This window comes from Macrobrachium rosenbergii, chromosome 47 (genome assembly GCF_040412425.1).
Source record: "Macrobrachium rosenbergii isolate ZJJX-2024 chromosome 47, ASM4041242v1, whole genome shotgun sequence".
NCBI classification, from domain to species: Eukaryota; Metazoa; Arthropoda; class Malacostraca; order Decapoda; family Palaemonidae; genus Macrobrachium; species Macrobrachium rosenbergii.
Window position 1 is genome coordinate 36,955,624 of NC_089787.1, and position 23,269 is coordinate 36,978,892.

Below are 23,269 nucleotides of genomic sequence, written 5' to 3' on the forward strand. Positions count from 1 at the left end.
AGACTTTTTAATCATTTGAAACATAAACATAACAGCGGAATTTGTGTGCATTAGCTCGATTAAATCGACAGGTTTAGGAATGGATATAACATTTTGATTTTGGAATGGTAAAGAATGAAGTGTTGTTTCGGGAGCACTTTTTTTTTTTATCACGCCTTAAGGTCTTACCTTTAAGAATTACTATATAACGGTAACTAATGAATCATGAATATTTAATACATAACATTCACATTTTATTTGAGATGTGTGTATGTATTTATACATGCATATATAACCTTAGCCCCGTACGATTGGTATTGCCATAAGAACATGAATCACGATATGGCATTCTAACTAAATATAAAAGATGACGTTGATTTAACAAACCCTAAAAAGATTCAGGATTCAGCTGGCATGATAGAGTGGAAAATGGTACCCAATGGGAAATTACCGAAGTTAAGTAATGTAGGAGAGAAAGTGATGCAGTGGGATGAGAGATGGTTTGGACATGTCCTCCGGACGGGATGCAGAAAGACATAGTGGCGAAATTTCTGAGGCCTTTAGCTTTACATAGCGTTGGAAACGATAAAACACACACACGCACACACACACACACACACACACACACACACACATATATATATATATATATATATATATATATATATATATATATATATATATATATATATATATATATATATATATATATATATATATATATATATATATATATATATATATATATATATATATATTTATGTTAATGTCATTTCCATATATATATATAATGGATTAGAGAAAGACAGATGGTCATTATCATATCCCTATCTCTTCCCAGAATAAGATATGAGCACCTGGCGTGAAAGATTATCATTCAGATGCCTCACAGCCCATCATCTATCCCAGAATAAGATATATATATATGAAAGATTATCATTCATATATATACAGCCACATCATGTATATATATATATATTATATATATATATATATATATAAATCACAGTGTGATAAAAAATTTCATATATATATATATATATATATATATATATATATATATATATATATATATATATATATATATATATTATTATTGATATATATATAGTACAAATTTTATGATGCTTCCCATAAACTCTTGAAATATGATGATGCTAGGTCCAGGTCAGGCACCCGGTGCTATTATATGTATCAGGCCCTATGGAAACGTAAGAAGTATGTGTGAAAAAAAACGGCTTAGCTTTGAAGAACCACTAAACACTCCTTTCGTCTAAGTTTAGGTAAGGAATTGGGGAGAACAGAGTTAGGGAGAGAATTCCAAAGTCTTGCAAGAACTGGTAGGGGCAGTGCCCTAACCGAACAATCCGAAGAGTAATGGCTTTTACAGAGCAGATATGTGTGGTGGCCGAAACCATTTTTCAGAGAACGTGAAGATGAAGAGAGACTCCCGCTTCAACTCGAGAAAATTATAAATATATATATTAGTTTGTTTGGTTTCGATGTGTGAAGCGCTGCCAGTTCCAGTGAGTACAAAACACAGTACAGTTTTTGTAGGAAAGTGCTTTCTTTCCTTACTTCGTGCGTAAGCTTCAACGGAAAAACCCAGGTAAGCTTAAGCAACATTTGCTCATCATGGCTGCAAGAGGAGCATTTCTCAACTGAGGGTTTTTTATGCCCCATTTCTGTTTTACGAGTCTTTGTTACCATGTTTCTTTTATTATCTTAATACTTTAAGCTAATGAAACGTCTTCGGGGAAATCCAGTTTCTGTCTGGAAAATAGCAGTCTCAAAAGAAAAAGTTATCCCCATCTGTGTCAACGTATTTTTCATTCGTAAGGAAAGTACATGTAATTCACATAGCTCGTAAATTGTTAATTCCGCGATATGGAATGGAAATGTAAATTCAGATTTACAAGCGTTTCATTCTTGTCATCATCCTCCGACGATCATTGATGAATTCGTCGGTGGGGGCGGGGTGGAGAATTTGCCTGATTTCTTACCAAGGAAATGACTTTGAGTGGAAAAATATCCGAGGCATCTTGGATAGTCCTCCCGCGCTTTGATGTCTTGTCATGAAAGGATCGACTATGGGACCTTTGTTACAGGATATCAAACGACGCATTTGTTTCAAGCCTCAGATTTCAGTTTAGCAAATACACAGTGCCAGTGAAGTTAAATGTCAACTAGGATTGAGCTAAGTTATGTTGGTTATGAGGTTAAGAGTGATGATGATGTTCGAAGAATGATTGTCAAAAATACTGATGATTATATAACAGTGGTGGAGATGATTGCCATAATGATAAAGAATGATTGTCAGAAATACTGAAATGATTAACACTATAGCGGTAGTGGAGATGATGATGATGATAACGATAAAACCATTGTAGTATTCAGATGAAGTGCTGTTCATAATGTTTAACCTAGAACATTAAAGCGGGATGCCTATAACAATTCTTCATGATGATGATGATGATGATGCAAACCTCTCCGACCGGCCAATGAGCAATTAGCATAGGTCATTTCAGTCAGAATGTGGTTCTTCACATCAGAGTCCGTTGTTAACAGTTGGTTCTTAGCCACGTAAAATAACCTAATCCTTCAGACCCAAAGCATTAATCAGCTCAGTGAAAATAAGCCTTTTCCCTATGCAACACATAAGGAGATCTTTAGGCCTCTAATGAACCATTATTCTTCGAGGGATCCAGAACCATTAATTGGTGCTTCTCTGCTTGAGACGCAACGTGTTTGTACCCTAGACGTATTAAGTTCATGAAAGTTGTATTTTATAATTTACTTAATTTTTTATCTATTTATTTGATTATTTTTATTTTCTCTCGTTTCTAATTGACCTCTTCCTTCTGTACTTCCTGTTCTGTTACTTCTTTCAAATGAACACAATGTTCTTTGGGAACTTGAACTTCAAGGTCAGTGGCCCCCTTGGGCTTGTTCCATATGAATAGGCTTCAGCTTCTGAATAATAATAATAATAATATTTCACCCTTGATTCAACAGTTAGAGGATGAAATTGCCTTGTTAGAACAATAACGACAATAACGCCAGCGACTATTACAACCTTTCCGTCTCTCCCAGACACTGTCATTAAATTTCTTGAGACAGTCGCCAGCCATTGAGATCTCTGGGGCTTCGTGGCACCGGTGGCTTATACGAAAGCCCCGGAATCAAGGCGATATCTGCCCGATCTCAGCATCCATAAACCTTTGCGTAATTTCATGGGAGATCTTCCTTACATGCCCTGGATGTGATCTGAAGTAAGTGGATATTGAGAGGTCGTCTGCGGTGTATTGTCCTGTCGAATATCTACTATTATTATTATTATTATTATTATTATTATTATTATTATTATTATTATTCAGAAGATGAACCCTATGCATATGGAACGAGCCCATAGGGCCATTGACTTGAAATTCAAATTTCCCAAGAATACGGTGCTCATTAGGAAGTAAGAAAAGGTAAAGGGAAATATAGAATGTTTATGCATAGCTCTTCTTTCGTTTGTGGATCAAGTTAATTCTGCTTGATACTCTCTCTTTCTCCCCTCTCTCTCTCTCTCTCTCTCTCTCTCTGAATGACCATCTTCTCCCTCTCTGAGGAGAAAATCTCTCTAAAAGAGGGAGAGAAAACATACATGAATGATTATTAGTCCAGAAAGTAGCCTTTACTGTCATATAATAATGACAACTCCCTACCTGAGTTTTGACCAAGTGGACTAAAATGAATGTGAAACTTCCATTTTACCCTTATAGTGCAGTACATTCAGTTACTCTGGAAAATAATCTTTTGGAAAAACTCATCATTCAAGTGGACTAAAATAATATAAAAATTATTTTAAAAACTTAGCTAGATTCAGTTACTCTGGAAAATTTTAGGAAAACTCATTTTTCGGAATTGACTTTAATATAACAAATTATTTGAAATACTTAGCTAGATAGGTCTGTGTATTGTAGAATCTTTCAGTTTATATAATATTTATATATATATATATATATATATATATATATATATATATATATATATATATATGTATGTATTTATATATATATATATATATGTGTATATTATATATATATATATATATATATATATATATATATATATATATATATATATATATATATGTATATATATAAATATATACAGTATATATACATATGTATAAATATAAACATTTATATTCCAAGTACACAACCTAAATTCAACAGGAACTGATACAATAGAGTCGAAATCCATTCCTATCTCACTTGACAGTTAAGTGCAATGAGTCACTGTCCCCTGTATACAGCCTTAAAGGCAGTGGTTGCAACGTTAATGGACTATTTGTTGCTCAATAGTTGAAGTATAAAAATAGTGATTAAGTAATATGTATATATATATATATATATATATAAATATAGATATAGGTATATATATTTTTATCACATACAGCATGACACTTTTATATTCAAAAACATTAAGCTGCAAATGTTTGGTATCCAGTTCTCTCTACCTCGGGAATATCACAGAAGGGGAAGTATAATCGACAAACGACAAACAACATTCCCAAGGCAGAGCGAATTGGATATCAAACATTTGAAGCTTAATGTTTGCTAATTTATATACATACATAGCGAAGGTCTTTTTAAGGTGGACGAATTGTTAAAAAGCTTTATTCTTAAGGATGTAAGAGTAAGACAAGCTGTTAGATTTTTTACATATTTCCACTAAGTATGTTTTTTGTTTTTTGAAGAATGTTGTTTACATACTTAAATAGCTTGTTAACATATTTTATTATTTGTGATATTTGTGACCCATATTGCTTTCTTGTATATGTTGTTTTCTTTACTCTGTTTAGTACCCTGAAGATGACCTTGGAATAAAAGTTGAAAGTCTTGGTACCATTTCCTTTTATTTTCACGTGAGGACCTATTATGTACTTCATCCACGGGACCATAGTGGAAATTACAATACATACATACATATATATATATATATGTGTGTGTATGTATATATATACATATATATATATATATATATATATATATATATATATATATATATATATATATATATATATATATATATATATATATATATATCACAAGTGATCCCACAGGGAGAAACGTTTGGGCCTGTAAATCCACTTTACCTCTGACGACCTACGTAGTGAATTGTGTTTGTTAACTGGTTTATTTTTATTTCATAGAAAGCATACCGGAATTATTTTGCTGTCGTTATAAATCATTAGTCTCCTCTTTTTCATGCCTCCCTTTCAGTCTTTATCCATAATCCTCATGTCTGCCCCAACTTCTTCTTCTTCATCATTTTTTTTTTATCTCCGAGCAAAAGGATACGGTGCGACAGAGTGACTGCTCTAAAGGATATAAATGAGCTCCTTCTAAATCCTCTTACGGAGCCAATGTTTTTCAGCCTCAGCAAAGTACCCACCCCCTAATCATGCCACAGTGGCGCCCTCTGAAAGAGAAAGAGAGAGAGAGAGAGAGAGAGAGAGAGAATATCTTGATCCTCACCAAATACCAAATTCATTCCACGTAAGATTAATACTGGGAGTTTTAAATCTGCTAAAAATTACTCTTCCTCTCTCATCCACACATACGTATATACATATACAGTGGGTTTTACCCTTACTTTTCGGAGAAATTTAGTTAGTCAGCTGTACCTGTAACGGACTATATTGACTACAGATGCTTCGAAATGGCTCACGACATTATGCCTACCGTAAAAGAAATTATTTAATTTTCTCCATTTTTCTGAACTTCCCGTTCTTCTCATAGGGCCAAATTCATTAGGAGTGTGTGTGTGTGTGTGTGTGTGTGTGTGTGTGTGTGTGTGTGTGTGTGTGTGTGTGTGTGTGTGTGTGAGGGTCGACGACGCCTGAAAACTGGTGTATCCAAGAGACCAGCCTGAGCCGAAACCTCTTCTGCTGCAAAAGAAATTAATCCAAGATTTTGCCGTGTAAAAACTCTCTCTCTCTCTCTCTCTCTCTCTCTCTCTCTCTCTCTCTCTCTCTCTCTCTCTGAATTGCTTCCTTGATTCAAACAAATTGTTTGCCCCAGTACAAGGAGAGATGCTGTGTAGGTCGGACTTAGATGTGATTTTCAGAAAATTGCCAAATTGCTTTATCCAGGAAAAATTGCCTTTGACGTCACAGACGCCTTAGATTTGCCATTTTTAGTCTGTCAGCAAATTCCGACTTTAGAGAGCGTGTACTGGGCGTCTTTGTTCCTAAGTATTTGAAATATTCAACGCCATTATTCCTTTCTCTATCTAGTGTCATTTTATCCCTTTGTGCATACTCTACCTTTATCACTTATGTTTTTCTTGGATTTATCTTGAGTTTCATCTATTTAGATTTAATCCTTCGCTTTCATCTCTTTCATTATAAATTCCTCGAGAAAGGCAAACAGCAAAGGTGACAACATTTCCCTTACAGCCCCACTCTGTTTGCTGCAAATTACTTGACAAGACTCCACCAACATTAACTTTGCATCTATTCGGTTCTTATTCGCTAACATAAAAATGTCAGTAGATAGTGTCTAAAATCTTTTAGCTGCAAGAAAAAATAAAAGCTGCTAGAAAGAAAAATCTATGAAATACAGAGGGACCCAACTCTTCATCCCATTCGTTAACCCTTTTATCAGCTGATCGTTATTGACAGGAAGTGTTCGCTGCGATATTATCTGCTCCCCGTTGTTGACAGGATCTGTTCACTACGATACCTTTACGCCGGACTCACATTCGAGATATGATAATGTCATGAATATCTGCATATTTTTACACGCCAGGAGAGACGTCTGTCTCGCCTATTTGCATAGGGAGAAACGCTTCCCTTTATTCGAGCTCCTGTAAATATATTCTTTCACTCAGATCGATGTCTGAATTTGCCAGCCGTCCAAATACTCTTTTCGTACCTCGCTTATCGGACTAGTCCCAGGAGCCTAGGCGGGGGGGCTCCTTTTAGGGATTACTTTTTATCCAATTCTTTTATTGTTAAGAATGACCAACTAACTAACTAGTTAGGTATTTTGCGTATTCGCTTACTAGCTAAGGGGTCGAGAAATGAATAGGTAATGTGAGTAAAGCTGTTCGAGAAACTAGTAACTGAAGGACTTGCTAATCACATTTAGTAACTAAAAGCTTAGCCAGTCATTCAGTAACTAATAGCTTGTGCATGCCACTAGCTGCGAATCTAATAACGGACCGACTGATCAAGGACTGTGAGTTTAAAGGTGATTAGCTGATGGTTGGAGACTTCACTTCCAGTGGTTAAGGATCCAAGACTGGTAAAATGAACACAGGCGGTTTTCAATGGAATGGAATGGAATGGAATATGAAATTTAGGTCAAAGGCCAAGCGCTGGGATCTGTGTGGTCATTCAGCGCTGAAAGGGAAATTGAGAGTAGAAAGGTTTTAAAGGTGTAACAGGGAAAAAAACCTCGCAGTTGCTCTATGAAAAGATTGTTAGGAGCGGTTGGAAAGTAAAATGGAAGAAAGAGAATATAAACTGAGGTACAGTAAAAGGAATGAAAGGGTTTGCAACTAGGGTCCCCAGGTGTACCCCGTGAGTTGCACTGACGACTCTGCCCCTCTGCGGGGGCAAACGGCTTTCAACAAAAGTTACCAGATAGCCATTCACTGACTATTGACTCCTTGTTTCTTATTGGCTATTTCAAGATTTTTCTTATTTGGTGACTGGGTGGTAAGTTAAAGGTCATGCACAACTCATGACTGACTAATCGGGAACTATATTTTGACAGTGGCAGCATGCCTGCAAGCAATCTAGGTTGCAAGTGACTGACTTACGATACATCATTTTAAAGCAAAGGCCTGAATGTTGTGCACCCGATCGTTTACCTGTTTATTCCTCAGACTTTGATTTGGATTATTTTTTTTATTTCTAGTTGTTATTTTCAAGGCCTTCAAAACGTGTTGAAATTATTAAATGAAATGGGGCGCCAAATGAAGATGTTCTTTTTTACCGTCTCTCGTTTATATTCGACTAATGTTCTATTCAAACAAGGCTTCATACACACACAACATAACATATATATATATATATATATATATATATATATATATATATATATATATATATATATATATATATATATATACATATATATACATATATATACATAATATATATGTATGCACATCATGGTTATTCAGCTTTGGTGGGTCACTGTTAGGGGGTGGGATAAGGGCCTAGAACTCGCAATCCCGTCCCAACGTACTTTGTAAAGACAGGAAAGTTGATACCTTAAACACCCTTTTGTTAAGCTAAATGTCGTGTGCATATATATATATATATATATATATATATATATATATATATATATATATATATATATGTATATATATATATACACACATACATACATACATATTTACATGACTTGTAGCTAACAAAAGGGTGCTTAAGGTGTCAACTTTCCTGTCCGTGCTAAGCACGTTGGGACGAGATTGCTAGTCCTAGGTCTTTGTCCCACCCCCTAACAGTGACCCACCAAAGTTGAATAACCATCATGTACATAATTCAGTTAGGCTACCAGAGGTGCAGTGAGTTTTAACGAGATATATAGATATGTGTGTGTGTGCATGACACAAACAAAAATTGTACACCTGCGTCCACGTCAGTACGCCTTGCTTGTAACGAGGAGTGTAACATCAGGATCGTCGCTATCTTTCGGCTGCTCTAAAAACGTAGCTTTAATATGTTTCGTTTTTTACTCTCATTTTTAGTTTCTAAACTTATCTTCTCAATAGCGATGGCAATCGTATTCTCTTCAGTGTTTCTGATTGTTACTGAAAATAAAGTAGATATGGGAGAGTGACTCTCAAACCGTTTCTGTAACAGCTTAATGAATGATCGAGCCAGGTTGATATTTACGGAAACGGCTTTTGTTTATTTTAGGACTGATTTCAACTGTTGTTTATTTCCTTTTTTATTGTTTACAGGTAAGTCGCTGTCATCTATGTTCAAAACCAAACAGACATAATATTAGAAACATGGTCACTGCAGGCGAACTTATCATACATAATTTCCTTTGATTATAAGTTATTTCAAAGGTGTACCTTATTTCATTAATCCCCAAGATTTCATGAATTCGATGATGACGAAATTACGTGTGGCTTAATATTTAAAATTTTAAAATCTCATTTATTAAATTGGTGGCTAAAACTATTGTTAATATGTATGCATGCATAGTATGTATGTATGTGTTTATCAATAACCCGGTTCCCCTGGTAAGGGTTGGATCCAAAGAAAGTCAAGAGAGCAGTCACTGTCAGATTCATTTGTTTATCGCTGATCTGAGTATAAACCTCTGCTGAGAACACTTCCACATCATCAGCTACATCAAACACACACACACACATACACACACACACACACACACACACACACACACACATATATATATATATATATATATATAAAACAAAACTCTTCAAATAAAAACGATGTATAAGCTAAGGCGGTTACAAAGAATATGATTATTTGTGCAAACACAGTCCCACAAGCATCGTCTGCTAAATTGTTACAATCCATTGTTGATAAGGCAAGAAATAGTTTTTGCAAATAGCATTACTAGAAATATTTTTTTATGCTAGCAACATCGAATTATGATTTGTTGAAAATTAATGCGTTATATTCCCATTCAATGATAAGACGACATGAAATTAATTATTGTTGAAATTGTATCCTACAATTTTTGATAACTTCAATTGAGCGAACACCCGCTCATCTGATTACGATGTCAATTTTCTTTTAGCTTTAAATATGAAGTTTCAGTCACCAGAAGACATTAGTAGACCTTTCGCAAACACTACTGACCTATGGACTTACGTGAAGTTCCGTGGAAACATAGACACGAACCAGCAACCAAATCACGAAAGTCAAAAGCCGAGCTAACTGGATAAGACCGTGAATGGTGGAGAAATCAGTGGAAAAAAGAGGCCGGTGTTCGCTGGTCTTAGGATCGAGCCAGTGAGTTATAATGAGCTCCGAGTGCTCATTTGTAATTGTGGGTGTGTGTGTGTGTGCGTGTGTGTGTGTGTGTGTGTGTGTGTGTGTGTGAGAGCGCGCACGTGCTCGTCAGAATTGTAAGTTACCTGGCGTTACAACTACCGTGGTCTCTGGCGCCAAAAGGTGTTTAAGAATGTAATGTACGTTTGGAAAACCAGCAGTCATAGATTGAAGGCTTAAATCTTGAATTCTTGGTAATCTTAGATACGATTTGCTCTGACATCTTTTAAATATTCTAGTATGAATGAAAAGAAGAATTTCTCCATTCCATTCCGATCATCGAACCCTTAGGACATTGGGTAGAGGCGTGGTACAGGAATAGAGAGATTCTTCATTTCTTTTGCTTTGAATTTCGAAGGATTTCAGTAAAAATCTTACCAAGTAATATTAGGAAATCGATAAGTGAGGCGTTCATTTTATGGCTGCAGTATTGTAAAGATCTGGTGATTGTGAACAATAAATTTCACATTATGTATCAGTCTTTTTTTCCCAGAAAGCAATTTTTTATGTATATGAGGAGTCATCGACATTAACCACCAAATATTGTGTCATTATTATTATTATTATTATTATTATTATTATTATTATTATTATTATTATTATTATTATTATTATTATTATTATTATTATTATTATTCAGGAGATGAACCCTGTTCAAATGGAACAGGTCTGCAGGGGCCAGTGACTAAATCCAAGCTTTCAAAGAATATGGTGTTGGTATGAAAGAAAATACATAAGACAATAAGAATACAGGAAGAAGAGATCAGTTAGCAGGAAAACAAAGATAACAGATTAATAAATAAAAAGATGAAGATGTAAATAAATTATTAAAATTACAAGGAGAATTCTTTTAGGGCAGTAATGCATAGCATCTTCGCTTGAACTTTTGATGTTAAAGGTAAAACAGTGAGAAGAATGCGCTTCTGAAAAATTATAGCATAAGTTTTTATGAAATATCGTACACTTTTAAAACTATTTATCGTTTCCGAGAAATAAGCTTGCACTATTTCACCTTAAGTTTTAAGAATTACGCTCGTTACTGCATCATGATAAAATGTTGCCGTGATAAATATGCGTGTAACACAAAGTCTTTGCAAAGAATTAATTGCACTTGTGTTATTTTCTCGTATCTTTTCTAACGCAGAATTTGGTATTTAATATTTATATTAAAGTTTGTTATGCTCTCGTGTACTTTTATCTATATTAATCGTCTCCTATTGCAAATCTTTATGTTAACTACTTGTTCGATGTTTGAACCTATATTAGTTTCATAGGTTATTAGTTGTACTATTGTACTCTTGTGCAATGTAATAATTGTACTATTGTACTCTTGTACAATGAAATAATTGTACTCTTGTACATTGTAAATTAATAATTGTACTCTTGTACAATTTAAATGTAATAATTGTACCCTTGTACAATGTCAGTGTAATAATTGTACTCTTGTACAGTGTAATAATTGTACTCTTGTATGTAATAATTGTACTCATGTACTATGTAATAATTGTACTCCAAAGGTGTACTTGCAGTACACTCGCATCTTATGCAAGTGTTTCTTACGGTTTAGACCCTAATCTTTGGGTGTGAAGTATTCATTATGCAAAATTTGTAGTCTTCATCAGTCTCAGTTGCGGTACATATAACCTTTTCTCAGTATCTTGGTTAGAAAAGAATATCACAGATTACCTGCCTAGAAGATTTCGTTTTGATTTATTTGTGCTGTACAGTCTGAAATAGTCAAAAGTTGATTGGCAGAATATAAAGATAAATATTTGAAACTGAATATAAGTATTGTAAGTCGTCTTAAATGTGATAAATTTCGAAGTTCATGTGTGTGTATTTTATAGAATGATAACATATATATGTATATATATGAATATTTATGTATAAATATATATACTGTGTATATATTATATATTATATATATATATATATATATATATATATATATATATATATATATATACTGTATATATATATGCCAAGCACTGGGACACTGCCTTTCGGCCGTTCAGCGCTCAAGACAGTAAAAAAAAAAAGGGAGTTTAAGCAAGTGGTAGGGCAGCAAGATAAATGAGATCCAAGTAAATAAAGACCGAAAGACGAAACTGGAAGATAAGCCCACTTTCCTTCTTCCATCCTGCTGTTTGACTTCTCTAACTATTACCTCTTTGTGCAGCTGTGGGCCTACAAATATCGCCTAATATCGGATACACTATATCTTGAGAAATAACCTAGACCCGAGGGGAAAATTATGTGTGTGTTTATATATATATATATATATATATATATATATATAGATAGAGAGAGAGAGAGAGAGAGAGAGAGAGAGAGAGAGAGAGAGAGAGAGAGAGAGAGAGAGAGAGAACTATTGTGATGAAAAGACAGCAGGATCCTCATATTTCGCAGCTGGAAAAGGCAGCGCTGATAGCAATGGTGTTGGCTAGATGACTTGGGGAGCGGATGACGTTGATGGCTGGTTATGTTGATGGTAGTTACCTTTTCTTATCCGTCTTTTTGGGAATACATCGTAATAGGATGTCGTTAATTTTGCCTTTCATTTCATCAGTTATGTGCTGGAGAGGTGTTAACATGGGTCTGTTGTTGATTGATTGATTGATTTATAGATTTTAGGCATACATGCCAAGCACTGGGGCAACTAAGACCATTCAGCGCTGAAACGGAAATTGACAGTAAAAGTTTGGAAGGTGTAACAGGAGGAAAACCTCGCAGTTGCACTATGAATCAATTGTTAGGAGAGGGTGGACAGTAAGATGGAAGAAAGAGAATATGAACGGAGGTACAGTAAAAGGAATGAAAGCAGTTGCAGCTAGGGGCCGAAGGGACGTTGCAAATACCCTTAAGTAATGCCTACATTGCACCGCATGAGGAGACTGACGGCACTATCCCCTTCGGGGAGTTCTACTGTTAAGTGGTTAACTTTAATGCAACATTTCTTCTTCAATTTTAAGCCAACGGTATGCCCAATCTTTCAGGCATCCACTTACCTAGTTTATCTTCAGTCTCTTCATCCTCTGTAGATGACTGTATGGGGGGGCTTCCAACTCTATTTTTATCAAAAGTTCGTGGTATTTTTTTATTTGACCTTCCGCTTCTTCTTCCATCATACAAATGAATCTCTCACCACCAACTTACTTTTGCTACGTGAAATGTCTTTACTACCTCTCCGTCAATCTTTGGGAAGGCTTTGAAATCATACACAGGTTCTCTTTCCACAAAATTTTTCAGCATGAATTTACAATTTCTTACTTTATTTCATACTTTGGCTCTTTGATGAAAGTGATTGCATGAGCAGTGGTGGATAATTTCCATTGGTCCATGGTTTCAGCATTAAGGTCAACATCATTCGCTATTCAAATCATCTTGAACACCTGTCAAGTGTTTCATGCCTTGACACACCTAAAGATACCCTGGTCGAGTGGCTGAAGCAGTGAGATTGCGTTTATTTATAAAATGACTACCAGAACATTTTCATCTTCGATGCTACTTGACTGAGGATAGCCAGACCTTTGTCTGTTGTTAACAAAACCATAAAAGGCAACCATTCCTTCTCCCAGTACTCTCTGACTTCAGGGATGAAGCTCTGGTGAAACCCTTTAGTGAATGATACAGTTGTGACCCCATGCCTTGAAACTGTGTTACCAAAAGGTGGGCAGGTAGCTAATGTTTGTGCCTCTGCGGTTAAGGATCCTTTACTCCGTAAATAATTTCAGACTATCATATGCCTGCTCTGTTATCACATATTACTAACATCCATCTGTCTTTCCATGCTTTGAAATTTTGTAGGTGCAGGATCTGTTTGACTTATTATTTTTGCAAAACAGTCTTTTGTCATAAAATCTTGGTTAGGATGTCGCCTGTCTGCCCCATAATATTATTTTAGTCTGGCAAAAAGTTCGCAGCAGTTTCAAGATGTGGTACTGAATACCTAACGGTTCCAGTGCCAGGTCATTAGACCAAACATTCTTAAGATCAAATCACCAGTTAGTGCAACCATACAACTAACTTAAATTATTCAATGCATACATTTTTCTGAATCTCTTTAACCATTCCTTGCTTGCTGTGAGTGGCTTGATGTCCTGATTCATTTGGTCAGTCAACTTGGTTGATAGATGTCACCATTTTACAGCCTGTGCTTGTTGTGCAGGCAGCGTAGAGCTGACTGATTGATTAATTTGATATTAAATTATCTGGTGTCACAACATCATCGACACCGAAAAATATGTTAGTGAAATCGACTTTTCTTCATAAAAGCTATAAAACGTTAACATATATAAAATTCATAGCTTATAGAACAAATTAAAATCTCTTAAGACAGTATACAGTTCCTTATGAACCAGTTATTTCTAGGAGTTTCCATTTTATTTTTATATTTTAGGACACAGTTATCAGCAGATAACAGAAACTGTGGCTATTGATGCCTTAGAAGAGAATAATATAATATATATATATATATATATATATATATATATATATATATATATATATATATATATGTGTGTGTGTGTGTGTGTGTGTGTATGTGTGTGTGTGTGTGTGTGTGTAAATAAATATATACGGTACATACAGGATATGTATATATATATATATATATATATATATATATATGTATATATATGTATATATATATATATATATATATATATATGTATGTATGTATGTATGTATGTATGTATGTATGTATGTATGTATATATATATATATATATTAATCTGTGGAAACTGATAACCGTAAAATTTCTCAATTCGACGACAATCTCTTTACCAATGTAGCAAAGTTTTGAATTTCTCTTCCTTAATTCATTTGAGTTAATCAGTATTTTGTTTCCTGCATGTTTTCCTTTATATATGTTTTTTTTTAACGTTAGTTTAACCAGACCACTGAGTTAATATTAACTCTCCTAGGGCTGGCCCGAAGGATTAGACAAGCTATTTAAACTAATAATTTAATTAAACCTAGCGACATATGTTAATCTAAGAACTAATTAAGTTAATTAGGAATATATTATAAATTATTCTATGAATCTTATATTTTATCGTATAAATGATTAAATTTAAGGAATTTTAAAATATTAAAAAGTGAAAATTTGTCATTTTCTGACAGTATATCTTTAAAGAAATATCTTCTAAATAAAATGTCTCTTTGGTTTCTATATTTGGGACATACCTTTAAAATATGCTTTATTGTTATTTGTATATTACATATTTCGCACATAGGTATAGGGGCATGGGGGTTACTCATCAGGTAACCATGTGTCAGTTTAGTGTGACCAATTCTTAGCCGTGTCAACATTACTGAAAACCTGCGGCAATTCTGATAGGATGATGGCCACGGGTCTACAGTTTCTTTTATTTCTCTTAATTTATTGTTAAGATTGCTTTCCCTCCAGTTATTTTGCCATTTCTTCTTAATCACCGCTTTACTGTATCTAGTATAATCTTCTAATGGTAATAATTCTGCTGATATTGGCAGTGTTCTAGCCTCTTTTGCATAGGTGTCAGCTTTTTCATTGCCTTCTAATCCTATGTGAGATGGTATCCAACATAGAGTAACAGATATCTTTTGCATTTTCATTTCATGTAATGTATGTCTAATTTCATTTATAATTTGATTTTTGGAGTATAAGAGTTTATTGCATTTATTGAACTTAGTGAATCGCTAAAGATGGTTACTTCATTAAACTGGTTTTCATATATAGTTGTTAATGCTGTTTTTATTGCTAGTAATGCAGCAGTGAACACTGATGCTTTGTTATGTAAAGAGGCTTGGCTCTTTATATTGTTTCCGTAAACAGCGAGTCCAACTCCCATATCATCTTTGGAACCATCAGTATATAAATGATTATTACTGTGTACCTTGATATGTTCCAGAGCATACAGTTTCATAGCAAGTGGGTTATTCAATTTATTAACTGGTATTGTACATAGTTTGTTACATATCTGGGGACCACTTATCATCCATGGAGGCATTATTTTGTTAAAATTGTAAAATCTAATATTATAAAGATCATTGTTAATAAATAATCTATTAGCTCTAATAGGGAAGGATGGGGTAATTTTTGTATTCCAGAAACAATCTGGTTTTTTAAATAAATCTTTGGTTTTTGCTGGACTATTTATAATTTTTAAACCTCTGCACATCGTTGTTATTTTGAATTTATAAGATAGTGGCATTTCTCCACTTTCTATAATCAAGGATTGGACTGGTGATGATTTGAATGCTCCGGTGGCTAACCGAATCCCAAGGTGATGTACTGGATCTAGCATTTTGAGAATAGTCTCACTAGCAGAACTATAAATTGGACTGCCATATTCTAATATTGGTAGAACTGTAGCCTTATAAAGTTTCAATAAAATATCTCTGTCAGCACCCCATGAAGTGTGAGCTAATTTTTTAAATATATTTAAAGATTTTAAGGCCTTTGCTTTGGTATGTCTTACATGGGCCTTCCAGTTCAAATGATTGTCAAAATATAGGCCTAAGAGTTTGACTTCTGGATAAAATTGGATGGGAGTGTCATTCATTGTAAGAACTATATCTTCGTTTCTGAGCCAACGTTTATCCCTGTAAAATGCTATTGCTTGCTTTTTTTCATCAGAAAATTTAAATCCAACAGATGATGCCCATTGTTCAATTTTATTTATGGAGATATTTAAGATTCTTTGGATGTGGCGCAAGTTGCTTGAAGTGTAAAAATGGCAAAATCATCAACATATAAGCTGTTGTTTACATCTTTTGGAAGTGTTTTAACTATATTATTGATGGCTAGTGTAAATAATGTGCTGCTTAGTACGCTTCCTTGAGGATACCTTCTTTTATTTCAAATGTTTCCGATAATACTGTTTCAATTCTAGTTTGAAATGTTCTTTCTGTTAAGAAATTTCGTATGAAAATTGGGAGTTCACCCCTTAGATTTATGTCATATAGAGTTTTTATAATTAAATGTCTCCATCTTGTATCATAAGCTTTTTGAATGTCAAATAAGACTGCAACAGTGATTTTCTTTTGTACAAATCCTCTTTTGATTTGATCTTCTAGTGATGTTAGTGAGTTTAAAGTTGAATGATTTTTCCTACTTCCAGACTGAGTGCCTGCTAGAACTTTATTTTTCTCTAAATACCATATGAGTCTATTATTTACCATTTTTTCCATGAGTTTACAAAGACAACTAGTTAGTGATATAGGTCTATAATTATTTACTGATGTTGGATCTTTGCCAGGTTTGGGTATAGGAATTACTATAGCATGTTTCCATGCTTTGGGAAGTAGTTTCTTTTTCCACAGGTGATTATAAAATTTCAATAAGTATTCTTTGGCTTTAATGTTAAGATGTATAAGAAGTTCAAAAGAGATATTATCTTTTCCTGGGGCAGAGTTACAACAAGATTTTAATGCAGTATCAAATTCTTCTAATGTAAATGGGACATTGTAGTATAGTTGTTGACTTGTTTCAAAATTAATTATAATTTTTTCTTCATTCCTTTTTCTATTTCGAAAATGTTCGTCAAAATTCAAGCTATTACTTATTGATTCTAGGTGGCGACCTATTATATTTGATACGTCTTTTAAATCATGAACTCTTTCTCCATTATGTAATATTGGGGATCTAGGTGATCGACTATATTTGCCATTAATTTTTCGAAATCTATCCCACATTTGTTTAACAGTGTCATTTGAGAAATTGGAAATGTAATTGTCCCAAGATGACTTCCTATTACTAATAACTTTTTTCCTGAATTGAGCAGATATTTTATTCAATAAAGGTTTGATATAATCAATTTCCAATTCTATTAATACTAAGACTTTCAATGTATATCTGTTACTTTTATATAAATTGTTATATCTTTGGTTTAGTCTGTCTAATCGTCTACTTATTTTGTGCTTCAGTTTGATAATTTCTGAAAGTTCTGTAGACCACCATGGAACAGGATTTATTTTTGGTTTATAGGTAGTCATTGGTATTGATTTGTGCCCAGAACTAATTACAAAATCTGTAAAATATGAATTAATTTCGTTGTGATCGTTGTTACTTTGGAAAGGGGAAACATTTTTGGTAACTAAATTATACTTTTCCCAGTCAGCTTTTTTAAAATTAAATTTTGGTATAAATTGTTGATGATTATCTTCAAGACATGTGATTACAATTGGGTAGTGATCACTGGTATAAAGATCATCTAGAGTATTCCACTCCAATCTGTCTACTAATGAGGTGGAACAAATAGACAGGTCTACAGATGATAGGGTCCCATGAGTTTTCGAAAAGTATGTTGGGGTTTCATTTTCATTTAAACAACAAACAATAGTTGTAATTAAGTATTAGATTTTCTATATTTTTACCTGCTCTATCTGCATCTATGATACTGGCACCCCATAAAGGGTGGTGAGCATTAAAATCACCTAAAACTAAAATAGGTTCATTGAATTGTGATAAAATGTTTGATAAATCAGCCATATCACAATTTTCATTAGGTTGATTATAAAGATTGCAGACTAAAAAGCTAGACTTGTTTGTTAGATGCAGGCGAATTGAAGAAATTTGAAATGAATTACTATTAACTGTAATTTTATCATACGTTACGCGATTATGAACATATATTGCTGTTCCTAACTTGCCTTCTCCTGAAACGGAGGAGGCTAGAAAGTAATTACATATTGATGGAACTGGATCATTAACATGTTGTAAACATGTGCACATTGGTTCATGTTGTTTTAGGAGTCTTTGTATTTCACCCAAGTGCATTCTTGTTTTCAAACCGTTTACGTTCCATTGAATAATAGTATAATTGAATGGGATGAAAGTTAAATGATTTTGTATAGTTGATTATTAATTTTTCTATAATTTTTAAACAATGGGTAATTATTCTCTTAATTAGATTTAATTTTCTTTTGGTTTTTGACATTTCTGTGTAAACTTCTGAATCAATAGATAATTTAATTTCTTCTTGTCTGGCTAAGAAATTGTCTAATATTGCTATTTTACTCTCACGATAATATAGCAAGTGTCCAATACACATACAATCTTTGGTATGTAATTCTAGCTGACTTGAGGTATTATCTTTTCTAGTTAAGAAATTCCTTATTACGTTTGTCAATTTTTCCTTATTTAAGGGTTTTGTTTCTTTGCAGTATTGCAAAAGCACTATGGCATCCACATCGTTCATGATGAGGTTCAGTTTGTGGTGTTATACCTTCTTGGCTACACTGTTGACACTCACAATTATCATTTTGCCTTCCTTGGATTGATTGAATTTTGTCTTGAAATTTACTTGGAAACACTGGTGAAGGACTTATTTCATCAATGTTATCTAAATTAGTGGATGTTTTCCTGTTGAGTTTGGGCATTTTTTCTTCTTGGTATCATTGGTGTTAACCTGAGTTTTTGGGGAGAAATTATTTCTCTACCTCGTTTTCTTCTTGTTTCGTCAGCATGATTTTCTTCCTGTTCAGAGTCTATTGATTGCAATTCTTCATCTTTCATTAGTATTTCCTAAGGGTTGCTTATTAGTACTGTGTTACTAGATTCTCTAAGAGACTTTATGTTAATTTCTATGTCTGTTGACCTTGTCGTTTCTTTATCATTTGCTTTTTCAGGTATTTTAACATTTTTATGTATATATACATTTATATTTATACATATATATATTTTATGTATAAACATATAAATATTTATGTATACATTATACATTATATATGTATATATATAATATTATATCAAGGAAAACAATCAGGAACAAATTAAATACTGATTAACAGAAAATGAATTAAGGAAGAGAATTTCAAATCTTTGCTACAGAGGTGCAGAGATCATCACCGAAATGAGCAATTTTACGTTATCAGTTTCCGCAGATTAATTGTGGGAAGTGGAGGTCTGATGTTGGATGTTTCAACGTTGCACAAAAGAAGGGAGGGTTCCTTTTAATCTGCCAAATAGAAGTCAAAAATAGTTTTTGTAGGAAAAGACAGCGAGGGAAGTGGGCTACCTAGGCAATTCCTGACGACTCGAGCAGTTCTCTCATCAAAGATTGTTATGTTAAATGTACGGGATTAGCAAGCTGAAAGCAAAGAGAGCCTAATGATATTTTTAAATAGTAAAATACTGAACCCTTAAGTAATAAGTTGGGAAAACAGAGCAACCAAAATGCTTGGATCTTAGGGAGCCCGTGCTAAATAGATGAATAGTTTACCTCATAAACTGATAAGTATTAAACACGTTCCTGCTGAAAGTGTTCCTCGGTGCTTCTTGTATAACGCAAAGTAGTAAAACCAGTGAAGTCAGAGCCATAGCAAAATATTCGAAAAATTATGGATGGCTCTATCATTATATAATGTCTTTGATAGATAGCTTTCAGCTTCTGATCACATGAGAATAATTTTTTTTCAAAGACCTTAATACCACAGTCAGATGAGTGAAAGAATTATCAAGAGGAAAAAGAAGACATCATTGACATGTGCTCGTTCGTCATGTATAATTTTCCGGTTTTCTATCTTTACTTATGAAATTGTCATTGTGTGGAGCTGTTTTTTTTGTTATATTATGTTACACTCTGTGCATTATATCAGTACCTTATACTTCATAGTTCTGGATTACCTTACTTTTCCACGCATCATTCTTGATGTAGAATTCTTAACCCTTTGTCAGCAAGGACAGCCTTTGCCAAAATGTATAAAGTGTAAGTGTTTAATTGGCGTTCAGTAATTAAAAGAGTTTTGATTACTGTTCAGCAATTACCAGAGTTTTAATTGCTGTTTCGTAATTGGTAGAGTTTTGATTAGAATGAAGTTGTGGTTCATTGTTCAGTATGAAATGGACGATAAAATACTGACAATGCATAATGATATTTATTTCATCAAGCCATTACACGAATCGATTCTGGGCAGCCATCCAATGGGTTTTCCAGCAGAATTGGGCTGGTGCTCTGTACCCATTTATACCCCATATATTGTTTACGACATTTTTTCTCATTTTTGGCATCGATATCAACTCTGGTGTATTTGATTTTTATCTTTCAGGTCAATTAATATTATGTAGCTTATTACACTTCAAGGATTTTCACTTTAGGGTGAATATCTACTCTAAATTTCTGTGTTCATGTTATTTGTAGAAACAGACACAGAAGGAAAAATCAAGCATGGTATTGCAAGGAAAACTTTAAATCATAAAAAACGACATCTGACTTATTAAAAGTGTACGAAATACAGTCTTTTACCTGCAAAGATAAAATAAGAAACAGAAAAGAGAGAATAATACGGTCAGCGGAAATGTTCTAATCAGAGAAACTTGGCTCCCAAAGAGAGAGAGGAGAGAGAAAGAGAAAGAGAGAGAGTTTTTTGTCTATTGACCCGTGATAAGATCCAATGATTAGAGTCAGCGAAAAATACCTTCGCAATATCCGCAAGATCACGTGAAGGCGCCAGGGTAATGCCAAGCCACATCTGACCCGCTAGGGCGTCTGTGGCATGGAAACGCCAGCATTTTCGACCTTAAGCGCTTCTAGTTAGCCCTCGGTGGATTAGCTTTGTTGAAGAGGCTTCGACCAGGAAGGACAGCTGTTGGGAGTGAGCATATTTTTTCCCCCCTTCCTCTAGGTATAAGGCAAAATCTTTTTATCGTCATCCATCCGGAGTAACAGGAGACCGATTGCAACACTGCTTCTGTCGGAGAATGCCGGAGGCCCTTTTGAATGATGTCTCCGGTTTTTTCATCAAAAAGCTTTACAGGAAATTTCCAGTAACATTTATGATGTCAAAGAATACTGGAATGTAATGAATGGCATTGACTTTTGTATGCTATAACTGGCCGTTTTAGGAACAGGAAACGGCCTGCAACACTTGCTCTTGACAGCACACAACATTTAAATAAATTTTGATGGGCCTGTTACATAAGATTGTTTCATTTTAATAATTGATCGTTCACTCCATCCAGTAAGCTACAAGAAATCGTATTCTTTCGATAATTGGACATTTAGTCTTTCGATTGCAACCTAGAGATAGAACGTTTAGTCTTACAAACAGAATGAATAGATTGAATGAATGAATTACAAGTAAAATATGCGTCGAGTTTCTTCGGCGCAATCGAGTTTTCTGAACAGAGTATAATCAAGATCTATCTTTCGGTGGTCTCGGTATAATGCTGTATGAGCCGCGGCCCATGAAACTTTAACCACGGCCTGGTGGTGGCATAGCCTATATCATTGCCAGATGCACGACTATGGCTAACTTTACTTTAAATAAAATAAAAACTATTGAGGGAAGAGAGCTGCAATTTGGTATGTTTAATGACTGGAGGGTGGATGATCAACATACCAGTTTGCAGCCCTCTAGCCTCAGTAGTTTTTAAGATCTGAGGGCGGACAGAAAAAGTGCGGACAGAAAAAAGTGCGGACGGACTGACAAAGCCGGCTCAATAGTTTTCTGTTACAGAAAACTGAAAATGGATTACCAGAATGTAAGAATAATTTCGCCGAAAGAATAAAAAATAAAAAATTAATGGAATAAGGGGATAATTCGCGTCTCCGATTTGTTACATTCTGTTCCTCTCAAGGATCCTTTTTTCGTCCTCACTACCCAGAAAGGAAACTCCTTTCATTACTTTTCCATTTCCTGGTTTTCCTCTGCAGAGAGATATTTTTCCTCCTGCAAGCGGACTACAGAGAAGCCGATGTTTCCACGTGCAAAATACTCTTCTTTTACTTTTCAAAGTAAATTTGTTGTCCTCCACAAAAAGGTAATGTTCCTTTGCAAGTGAAATCGTTCTCCTTCACAAGGGAGGTCTTTCTCTTCCACTAACAAGCTGTATTTTTTTCTTCCTTCATTGAAGTTTTTTTCCCCTCTCGAACGTAATTTGTTTTCCTCCGTAGACATTTTTTTCCTCCTCCGCAAACGAGTTTCTTCCTCTGCGAATGAAATGTTTTCCTTTTCGTTCACGAGAGATTTTCTTTCGTCCTTTCTTTCTGAACAAACGAAAGTTTTCCTCAAACAAATGTTTTCCTTCAGTAACGAAAGCCAATTTTCCCCCCCCTCTATTCCCGAGGTGAAGGAAGCCCGAGTTTCCCACTTTTATTGAAAGATTGCACCAACAAAGTGATAGCTTAGCGTGAGCTGAATCTCCCTTAACAAGTTTAAAACTTGCAAAGTTTTCGAGCTTGATAAGAAACTTACACCGAAAGTGTTCGCTTGTGAAGTCTTCTCGGTGAGGGGTTTACCCGTCATAACATTAATAATTTT

General features: G+C 34.3%; 1 long non-coding RNA gene across 2 annotated transcripts in view; it reads left to right on the plus strand.

Moving 5' to 3' along the window:
* LOC136830763 (uncharacterized) overlaps positions 1-23,269 on the plus strand; it is an 870,103-nt gene that overhangs the window by 760,370 nt on the left and 86,464 nt on the right. The gene's annotated exons all lie outside the window — the stretch shown is intronic.